This window comes from Sinohyriopsis cumingii, chromosome 19, assembly GCF_028554795.1.
Source record: "Sinohyriopsis cumingii isolate HCF-2022 chromosome 19, ASM2855479v2, whole genome shotgun sequence".
In the NCBI taxonomy this organism is placed as follows: Eukaryota; Metazoa; Mollusca; class Bivalvia; order Unionida; family Unionidae; genus Sinohyriopsis; species Sinohyriopsis cumingii.
This window is the reverse complement of record NC_142979.1, coordinates 70,214,429-70,225,609: the sequence shown is the minus strand read 5'-3', so window position 1 is coordinate 70,225,609 and position 11,181 is coordinate 70,214,429. Positions and strand designations below refer to the sequence as shown.

General features: G+C 36.0%; 1 long non-coding RNA gene across 1 annotated transcript; it reads left to right on the top strand.

Annotated features, from left to right (window-relative positions):
- The first annotated feature begins 462 nt into the window (after positions 1-462).
- On the top strand, positions 463-6,134 carry LOC149775919 (uncharacterized). Its single transcript, XR_016416516.1, has 2 exons — positions 463-3,879; positions 3,940-6,134. It is a non-coding gene; the product is annotated as an uncharacterized LOC149775919 (long non-coding RNA).
- Positions 6,135-11,181: the final 5,047 nt, after the last annotated feature.

The following is an 11,181-nucleotide window of genomic DNA, read 5'->3' as shown; positions in this document are numbered from 1 at the left end:
CAACCCACTAATTGGAAGTTACGTAATGTGCTTAAAAATGCCCCTTTATAAATATACAGTCATGAATCTAAATGAAACACGTAAGGTATATATATATATATATATATATATATATATATATATATATATATATATATATATATATATATATACATACATACATACATACATACATACATGCATACATACATACACAAAATAAAAAATTAAAGGATGTATAATGAGAACAAATTATTGGTTGGCAAGCCAGTGAGCATGTTATATTGAACTCGATTAAAAAAAATGATAATAAATTTCTTTGAATATAGCTACAAGGCATATACAATAGATATACAATTGATATCGAGACTGGTGAATGGAAGGATAAATTAAATGAACAGAAGTCAAATCGAAATTGCCCCACTAATTTATAATGTGTGTGGATAAAGAAATAGTGCTATGTTTTGAAAGATCTTGCTGAAATGAACAAAATATTGGTGGAATTAAATATTGTAAAAGTTGCAAGAACGGAGTAATATCATTCTCTTCGGATCTTTTTGTTCTAAAGATTTAGTTTATTCTGTATGTATTACAGTATTCTAATATACTGAAGTTGCAGTTCATAATGTCCATGTCTTAGTCATAGATTAAAGGTGAAAATGAAAAGAAGAAAAAAAATATTTGTAATCATTGTACTCGGAGACTAGCAGTTTATTTTTTACTTGGACCAAAAGTATGTTGTTTTTTTTTTTCTCCCATTAAGACAATACAATTTTTTCCCCAACTATAGCATCGATTTATATTCATACATTTGCTAATATCATAATATTTCTTGCAAACTTGCAAAATTACATTACATTTCAAATGTAGAAATGGACAAATTTTATATCAAATAGCCGGTGGGGGATAGCATACTACTTCTTTCTGGGGTTTTCCCGGGTTCTTCCTCCACCATTAATACTGGCCTATCGTGTGCTCAAAAATGGCGCTAAAACCAACAACAACAACAACAACATCATATCATGCATAATTGCTTGTTTATACGTGGCATACGACGGTTCCTGTAAGGATTAGTGACGTCTAAAAATGGACTCTTCCAGAGCCCAGATCAAAAGATAAGTAGCACCAATACGTCTGCCGATTTCCATTGCTCATCAGGCCTGTCACTGTCAAGAAACCGAAAACACTAAAATTATGATTATTGTTTAAAGCGAGCGTGGGTCATGTTTTAATTTTGGGTATGTTTTGTCTTGGTTACATTTCGACTTGAGTACGTTCTGACTTTGGTACATTTCAGTCTGGGTAAGTTTTGACTTGGGTACGTTTTGACTTGGGTACGTTTTGGTTTGGGTATGTTTTGACTGTAAACCCGTCCAGGATAAATTTAACTGTATTTAGGTGATTGATTTCATGTAAGTCAGCACGTTTTTTCAGTTCATTTATCAGTACACGATACATTTGATTAATGTAATAACTGAATTTTATAGGGCTTTTGTACAAACAGATACAAGAGCACATAATGCAAGAAAATTGTCGGCCAGTGAATTTTTTGTAATGATAATTATTATCTTTGCCGTACGTTAAATTGGATTTCGGTGGATTGCATGTGTTTAATTTTTCAAGTTCACATAATCTGATTAATCTTAAAGTTTGTAGTAATACACGGATTTTAATGCCACTAAATATGTTATAATACTCCTAAAAATCATTAGTATTTAACAAAAGTAAGTAAAGTATACTGATGATTTAAGCTGGTGTAACAAAAATAATCAATGGAAAAAAAGAAAGCAATGGAAATAAAATAAAATAGTAAACGGAAAAATGGAACACAACGCAAATAAAGACGCTATTGAAGCAGTCATCAATCATGGTTTAGATCAGTTGGTAGAATGTTTTCCACAGGAAAACACAACATAATAATACTGAAATGATACTTTTTAAATTAAACGTGTATTTCTTAATGTGCGTTAGAGCTAGATCATAAATTAAAATAGTTTCATTGCGTCTGCCAATTTCCATTGCTCACCAATCCGGTCACTGTCAAATGAAACACAATACACTAAAATTATGTCGTTTTAATTTGGGTACGTTTTAACATGGGTAAATTTTAGCTTGGGTACGTTTCGATCTGGGTACGTTTTGACTTGGGTAAGTTTCAGTTTGGGTACGTTTTGACCTGTTCCTGGACGAATCAAGCTCACATACCAGTCTTTTTCACAGGGGTTCGTTACAAAGAAAATTAGGAGTCGAATCAAGTATGACCCAACGACGCCATTATATAAATTTAGCTATAAACAGGAAACACGGTACTAATGGTATGGAAAAATGGGAAGCATACTGGAAAATAGAGTATATATGGGTTAGGCTGACCAGGATTGGTTAATGTAAGTTATGTGTAGGAAAAAGAATCTTTTGGGAGCTTATTCCAGTTGTAAGTGAAAAAAAAAAAAAAAAAAAAAAAAAACAAAAAAAAAAAAAAAAACAAAAGAGAGACATTAATTTATTGATGGAAATTCAGTCCTTTAACAGTCTTGAGTTTGGAACACTCATTACTAAAATTAGCACCAGACTCTTTGGTGCGGAATTGAAAGCACATGTTTCAAACACATGCATATCCAAAAAATGTTGCCGCTCATATCAAATGCCGCCGCTCATATCCATTCCTCTACACAGAAGCTGACATCGAGGCTTCGTCTATACTGATAAATATAGGTTTGATCATGAGCACTCAAAAATAAAAGTTATTGAATTTTTAATATCATGGTGTTTGCATAGGTTTACTACGGGAACTTAATTAGTACCGTGAGTCCTATATATAAAATTCCCGAATGACGTCAACAGCCGCCATATTTGTAGTCAGCGGGCAGATTTGCCGTTTACTTTAACGTTATATTGTGTTTGGAAGTTGAAATAAATTCATTCAATCTTAAAATATATTTACGAAAATTCATGCATAAACAGAATGCAAATCATGCTTTTTGTTAGTATCTACATGTTTATTTAAAAGTTGACTTTACTTCAGTGTATCTTGTTAAAATGGTAAATTTTGGTGCTGCCAGGTTGTCCATCAGACGGGTGAAAGTGGCAGAATATCGTCTGTTTGTGGCCTTATCGGGAAGCATCTTATAAGATAACATGTAAATACGTGTGTATTTCGACGCGTATTTTGGTGTTTCTAGTAACCCCACAGACTACTAGATGCTGGAGCAAAAATATTTGAAATGTGACGTGTAAACTTGTGTTTAGTCGGAGTAGAACATTTAAAACTGCACAAAATGATGCATACTGCAGATAAACTATTTAAGTGTGAAACGTGTGATAACATGTTTAGTCGGATTGGACATTTAATACAGCACATGATGACCCATACTGGAGAAAAACCATTTAAGTGTGAAGTGTGTGATAAACTATTTAGTCGGAGTGGAAATTTAAACCGGCACATGAGGATTCATACTGGAGAGAAACCATTGAAGTGTGAAGTTTGCGATAAACTATTTAGTCAGAGTGGAAATTTAATCCGGCACACGAGGATGCATACTGGAGAGAAACCATTTAAGTGTGAAGTTTGTGATAAAATGTTTACTCAGAGAGGAAAATTAAAACTGCACATGATCATACACGCTGGAGAAAAACCATTTAAGTGTGAAGTGTGTGATAAACTGTTTAGTGAGAGTCGAACTTTGAAACTGCACATGCGGATACATACTGGAGAAAAACTATTTAAGTGTGAAGTATGTGCAAAACTGTTTAATGAGAGTGGAAATCTAAAACAACACATGAGGATACATACTGGAGAAAAGCCATTTAAGTGTGACGTGTGTGATATACAGTTGAGATACTTTGGACATTTAAAACCGCACATGAGGAGGCATGCTGGGAGAAAAAACATTTAAGTGTGAGGTGTGCGATGAAAACCGCACACGAGGAGGCATGCTGGGAGAAAAACCATGTAAGTGTGAGGTGTGCAAAAAAAAAAAAAACCGCACACGAGGAGGCATGCTGGGAGAAAAGCCATTTAAGTGTGAAGTGTGTGAAAATATGTTTAGTTCAAGTGGAAATTAAAACATCTCATGAGAATGTATACTGGAGAAAAGCCATTTCAGTGCGGAGTATGTTATAAAATGTTTAATCAGAGTGCAGATTTAAAACTGCACATTAGGATGCATGATAAAGAAAAACCATTTAAATGTGAAGTATGCTATAACTGTTTATTCAGAGTGGAAATTTAAACTGCACATGAGGATACATACTGAAGAGAAACAATTTAACTGAAATGTATAATAAAACATTTATTCACAGTGGTATGCATAGACTGCACATGAAGATGCATACTGTAGAAAAGTTATCTAAGTGTGAAGTAAGTGATTAAATATTTAATAAACTTGGAAGTCAGAAGTTACACATGGGCATTCTTACTGGAGAAAACCAATTTTAGTGTGAAGTATATGAAGAGATGTTTTGTAGGAGTGGATATCTAAAGGTGCACATAGTGATACATACTGTAGAGAAACCATTTGTATGTGGATATATGATTAAATATTCAGTCAGCGGGGAAGTCAAAAGCTCCACATGAAGATGCATACTAATCAGTGTGAAGTATTTGATAAAATATATAATGTAAGTGTAAATTATATGAGGATTCATAAAAACCATTTAAGTGTGAACTTTATTCAGTAGGGAAATTTAAAACTGCTCATACTGGAGAAAAACCATATAAGTATGTGATTAAATCTTTAGTGAGAGTGAACATTTCAATTTCAAAAACATTTAAATAAGAAGTATGTGATACAATGTTAATTGAGAGTGGAAATGTAAACCAACATAGGAGGACACATACTGGAGACAACCATAAAATGTGAAGTTTGTGATAAAATGTTTAATAAAAGTGGGTGATAAAATGTTTACAGAGGCACTAAAAACAAGCAAGGAAAAGCATATGAAGATTCATACTGGAGGAAAACCATTTAAGTGTAAAGCATGTGATAAAAGGTAAGATTTTCTCAGAGGGGAATTCTTATAATCTGCAGGATGATGCATACTGGAGGAAATTAAGTATATGCTGAAATGTTTAGTCAGAGTGGAGATCGAAAATTGCACAAGTGGAAACATAATGGAGACAAACAATTGAAGTATTAATAGTTGCGATCTGATGTTTAGTCTTTGGAATTTGGAAAGTACCCATGAAGATACATACTGCAGCAAAACAATAAACTGTGTAGATTGTGATACAATATTTGGTGAAGGTCAAAAGTCTCAATATGTACCAGGTGTTTCATCCCTGAGAAACAGTCATTCATTTCTGAAGTTATATGAACAATTGTTTCCTCAGAGAGTACATGTTCAGTGATTTAAAAATCCACTTGCCCAAATCCTGGGAAAAGCTCAGTTTCACCTTGGGTAAACTCAAGTTTGCAAGGCACTTACTCATGGGCAAGTCCAAGTAAAATCGATGATATTTTATTCAGTGTCTGCTTCCTTGGTAAAAAATATATAAAAAGCTACTGTAAGTCTGTGCAAACTCTTTTAATGACAAGGGATCATGTTTAATTTGTAATGTTTTATATTCTGCCATTTTATACCTTGAAATCTTACCAGGCTGTATGTCATTAACTTTATTTAGTGGTTATATGCATTTAAATCATTTTCAAAAGTCGTTGTGTCAGTAATTTGATGAATGTTCCTGATTTGAAGATGACTAGATGCTAATTATTAATGTGGAAGATGACTAGATGCTAATTATTAATGTGGAAGTTGACTAGATGCTAATTATTAATGTGGAAGATGACTAGACGCTAATTATTAATATGGAAGATGACTAGATGCTAATTATTAATGTGGAAGATGACTAGATGCTAATTATTAATGTGGAAGATGACTAGATGCTGATTATTAATGTGGAAGATGACTAGATGCTAATTATTAATGTGGAAGATGACTCGATACTAATTATTAATGTGGAAGCAGAAACAGACATGAGTTGACCCCAGAGGAAAAGCAAAGTGAAATGATTGGTATTTATGGAATATTTTGTTGAATGGACACATTTTTACTTTGCTGTGTTTTTTGACGGGATACTTAAATCTGTATATCATGTGGAAATGTAGATAAAGGAAAATATTATGTATTAAACCATGATTAAAATTAAATTAACACAGTTTGCTTGTTGGTTGTTTGATTTTTTCAATTCAAGGTATTTAACCAAAGTCTCTCTCACTCTGTCTTACTTAAAAATCTAGCTCTTTCCAACCTTTTTTCTACTAATCCATTTCCCTATCAATATATATGTACATGTTTGTTATTACTCTTCTAAATATATCTTCATTCTAACGCTTTCTCATTTATATAATTATCTACGTGTATTGATGGCATACATATTTTTGTATAATTATAGGCATCTTGTTTTTATGGTAAAAACAAAGATAACAATAACAAAAAAGTGACATTCTGAGTTAGCATTTGAACGACACGTCATATAACTGTGAAGCATGCGATGAGAGGTTTAGTTTAAACATAGGATGAAAGATTTAGTTCAAGCATTTCGGGGGTCGTGCTACCAGGTTAAATGGACGACTAAGTTGCCTAAAAAATGTAAACTTCGTCCTCTTCTGTTAGGAAAGTGAAACGACTTCGCTCTGTGATTTTTATTGAGGTACAGACTAACTACACCATTTGAGATAGCCCCTCACCTTAGCCAGGTTAGTTCTAGTGTTTGTAGCGAAAGGTATTCATCAAGCCATCAGTAGCTAGGTCTAGTTTTAATACCATTACACTCACAAACAAACTCTTGCACATTCACAGGCATGTGTTTTGATAGCTGACTGACCATTAACCATTTCACGAGTAAGTTGGCAACTAGTCCCCTATCACTAACCGATTTCCGCACGTTATCCTGTGATGATAAAAACATACAAACTTGTGTTTCAAAACTTTAACAATAGTATGTAAAAAGCAATTTATGTTTTGAGAATAGAATTGGTGATCTCAGATTCTGGCTATTTTAACTGCCTCTTGTACACTATTTCATCATAAATTTGGTTTGAAATGTAAGTGGCAAGTATATTCAGAAAAATATACAATGCATAGAAAGCAAAGCCTGTGTATTATGCTACTTAAGACTTAACTTTAGAATGCAATAATATAGGTCAGAAACATATGGGACATTACTTTGTTGTGGAATTCACAAGAAGCTCTGTAAGGTCAAAGTTGTTTTCTGACTTGACTCGTATTTATGAAACTATGGAGAAAAAAATGCGCAGCAGATAATATTTAATCAATGCCTAAAATTAATACAAGCATGAAAACAAATAAATAATCCATAAATTTGCAGTCATATCAATATATATATATATATATATATATATATTTCTTCCATCATTTTAATGCGGACCACTTTAGTCATCTGTTGTTTTATCAGGAATACATGGTTTGTGGGTGTGTATGAGGCCAATGTTCACCATGAATGTTCTGTGGCATTGTGGACATGGGATGGTAGCAATACTAAATGTGGGGTTACTGGCTTGGGATTCCCTGGCCTGCCTCCCTTGTGCTGCTGCAGCTGTCCTGTTGGCCTTGCAAGCTGCAGCACCTTTAGTAATGGAAGAGCGCCAAATGACCCTATCCTGGGCAGTCAGCTCCCACGTGACATAGCTAATACCAAAGTTCTTCAATTACATTTTCAGGGTGTCCTTGTAATGTTTTCTCTGGCTTCTTTTGTTGCGTTTTCTTGTTCAAGCTTGACATAAAAGATTTTTTTGTGTTAAAACTGGTGGTCTGGCATGTGAGCCACATGGCCTGCCCATCGCAACTGTGATTACATCAAGATGGTGTAGATACCGGGAAGGCTTCCTTGGACAAGGACCTCAGTATCCTGGATACTGTTTTGCCACCTGATGTTGAGGAGTCTTCTGAGGCAGGTAGAGTGGAAGTGGTTCAACTTCTTTGCATGGCATTTGTACACTGTCCAGGTTTCGCTAGCGTATAATAAAAGTACTATCGATCTATACAGCTTCAACTTTGAAGACTAATGCCTCTTCTGTTCCAGACATTGGCATGTAGTCTGCCGAATGCTGCACTGGCCTTTGCAATCATGGCATTCACTTCGTTATCTATTACGACATTCTGGGACAGAGTGCTGCCAAGATATGTGAACCTGTTCACTGCACTCAGTTTGCAGCCAATGACTGTGATTTTTGGCTCAGCATATGGTTTTCTTGGGGCTGACTGATACATTATTTCAATCTTCTGTGTGTTGATTATAAGGCCAAAATTTGTGCAAGCATCAGATAACTTGTCAACACTGCTTTGCATGTCAGCTTCAGAGCCAGCGTTGAGGGTGCAGTAATCAGCAAATAGAAAGTCTCTGATGATGTCTGTTGTGACCTTAGTTTTTGCTTCGAGACTCCTGAGGTTCAACAGCTTGCCATCAATTCAGTATCTGATGCTAATTCCCCTGTCACTATCTCTGAAGGCATTAGTGAGCATGGCTGAGAACATGAGACTGAAAAGTGATGGCACCAGTACACAGCCCAACAACTGATGCTGCTTTTCAGTCAGAGCTGAACCACCTACCTGATATATCTATGCAGGGCTTTACTTTATTGGAACAAATATCGGGTGATGTAAATGACACTGACTTTACGACGATGCCCTTTGCGCGTAAACCAGTTTAATTTCTTCTTCTTCTTCTCCTAACATGTTGTCGAAAATGACCAGATTGGTTTGACAAGGTCAGACACGATCCCTTCGTCTTCACGAGGAGTGCCTTTCACAAACACAGTGGAATCGCCTTGGCTTTCTCGCAGGAGATTGTACTCCGATAGCCACTATTTGTAACACCACACGATCCGTTGACGTAGACGATTGATCAAATGTTTGACAAATTCGGTTTTGCCTGAACCTCTAAGCCCGGCAATTAACATGCTAAAGGGATGGCAAAGATACAAGCCTCCCAACGGCACGATCTAAGTGTGCATTGATAACTTTGAAAGTGGAGGAAGAGGTAGCAGAGACAGCAGAGGTAGCCATAGTTCAAGGAATGTCACTTTTGATACGAAGACAGACAAGACACGAGGTTATATACTTTTTTTCAGAACACATTTTTATTTTTAAAATGAAACAACGCGAAAGAGAAAAATACATAAAAGCCAAATGGTTAAGTACAGCGATAAAATGCACATCAAAACGATCAAAGTGGAATATAAGCACATTACTGTACAACATATTTTTGGTAATAAAGGTGTGTTAGGGACAGTGTGTAATGTTTTTAAAGTATCTACATTGGGTTCAGTCACACAGGTGACCTCCCGGAATGGTCTTTCGGTAATGTCCATGACACTCCTTGCCTGAAGGGAGTGTGTTGTCCTCGTTGACCGGTTCTTCTTCTCGCACTTTCTCTAACACATGGTTAAAAGTTACTTTTTTATTGGACGTTTGAACTGAGGATCAAAACCCTTGGGCATAATTGGCCATTTATTTGGTCCAAGCTTCAAAACCCCAATTGTTTCAGTCACGTACATCTGTCCAGTGAGGGTGTAAGTCACAAGCTACACACGCATCGTCGTACACATCTTCAGTACCTAAACGTTGACGAATCTTTTAATTCATGTAGAGGTAGAGAAGTATCCAGATGAAAAAGCAAGGCTTTTAATAAAATGAGTCTCTCGTGCTCATTTAAAGAGACCACTTTCATTATTTATTTGGTGGCAAGTACTGTTCGTAAAGAGTCTATCAGAAATCAACTGGTAAACTAATCCCAAAAAACAAGTCACTAAGACACACACCACACGTCGACCACACTTCTTTGGACACAGTTCTCGTAGTACGTTTTGGACATCCTCCACCATTTGAATACTCTCATCAATTTCCTTTCACGGAATCTGTTTTATCACCACTAATAAAGGTAGTGGCATGGTAGCCCGTTTTATACCTCATTTTGTTGGAGGCAATACGTGTACTTATTGCACAGAGATGATCCTACTCCAGTAGCGAGTCTAAATGGTTTAGTCACTAACGTGCACATCACAGGACACCGCTCAAATGTGTCCTCTTTAACTAAATTTACGTTGTGTAAAAGATTTTGGTAATCTTCTAACTCTTCCTCTGGAATTCGTTTCAGTATGTCTACCTTGCAGTAGAAAGAAGCAGTCACAACAAGCCAATCCTTCTCACTCGCATGTGGTTTAACAATGTCTGACCACCGGAACACTTTAATTTGAATCAATCCTCTTATAGCATTTAGGTACCAGTGGTTTAAACATCTGTGACATGACGGATGAAGTTGTTCTTTGTGTTTCACTTGTATTTGGACCAAATCTCTTGGTAAATACGTTCTCTCAACTCCACAGGCTTACCACGAATGTGTTCTTGTAAATTATCCATGATCATGTGAGTCAGTAATTATACCCAAGTTAGGGGTCACTTCTTATTGTCCTTATTTGATTTAAAATTTTCTCCTAGAGCGAAAGTAATGACCGTAGGAATTTCTGACCACTGCCATTCGCGGTAACGGTCAAGAATATCAGTAAAATCTTCTAATGTAAACGGTCTAAAGTGGAAAAAATTCGATGAGCACAGCCTTGATCCAGAGAATTCTGACGAGTTTGTTGACTTTTTTCCCTTTCCTCTTGTGAAGTTCTCGACAAAAACGTTTTACAGTCACCAATTGAGATTTTGCTCTGGCAAGTCCCTGCCGAACATCCTTGTAGATATTCTCTTGCAGTTCGTTTGGTAATCCTTGAATATTGTTTTTCAAAGGGGTTTAAATACTTGTCTCGGTGTTGTTCAACATTTGACTCATAGCCAAGCTGGTAACTTAAACGACATGGTATGCCACTTCAATGACTAGAGTCCCACTAAAGGTAGGTAGTTACAATGCGGCGACCATCGAGCATGTTCCAGGTAAGCCGAATCTTTCTGCTCCCACTCGTGAAGTGAAAAACCATAACTGAAGCGATTGACTTTACCCCCTGTGTTCATGTAGATAAATCCGGCTCTGTCTAACTCTTCGCGGGTATGTCCTCCCATATATTTAAGCCATTTTCCTTGAAACGTATGGAATCGACTTTCAGAGTCGCTATTCAGGCAAACGCGCAGGGAACAAATATTCGTTGTTTTACAGGTTCATTTCGATGAGGGTACGGTGAAATCATTAGGAATTTACTTATTGTTACATGACATCCTGTAGGGTGGTAGCTGCATGGTTTC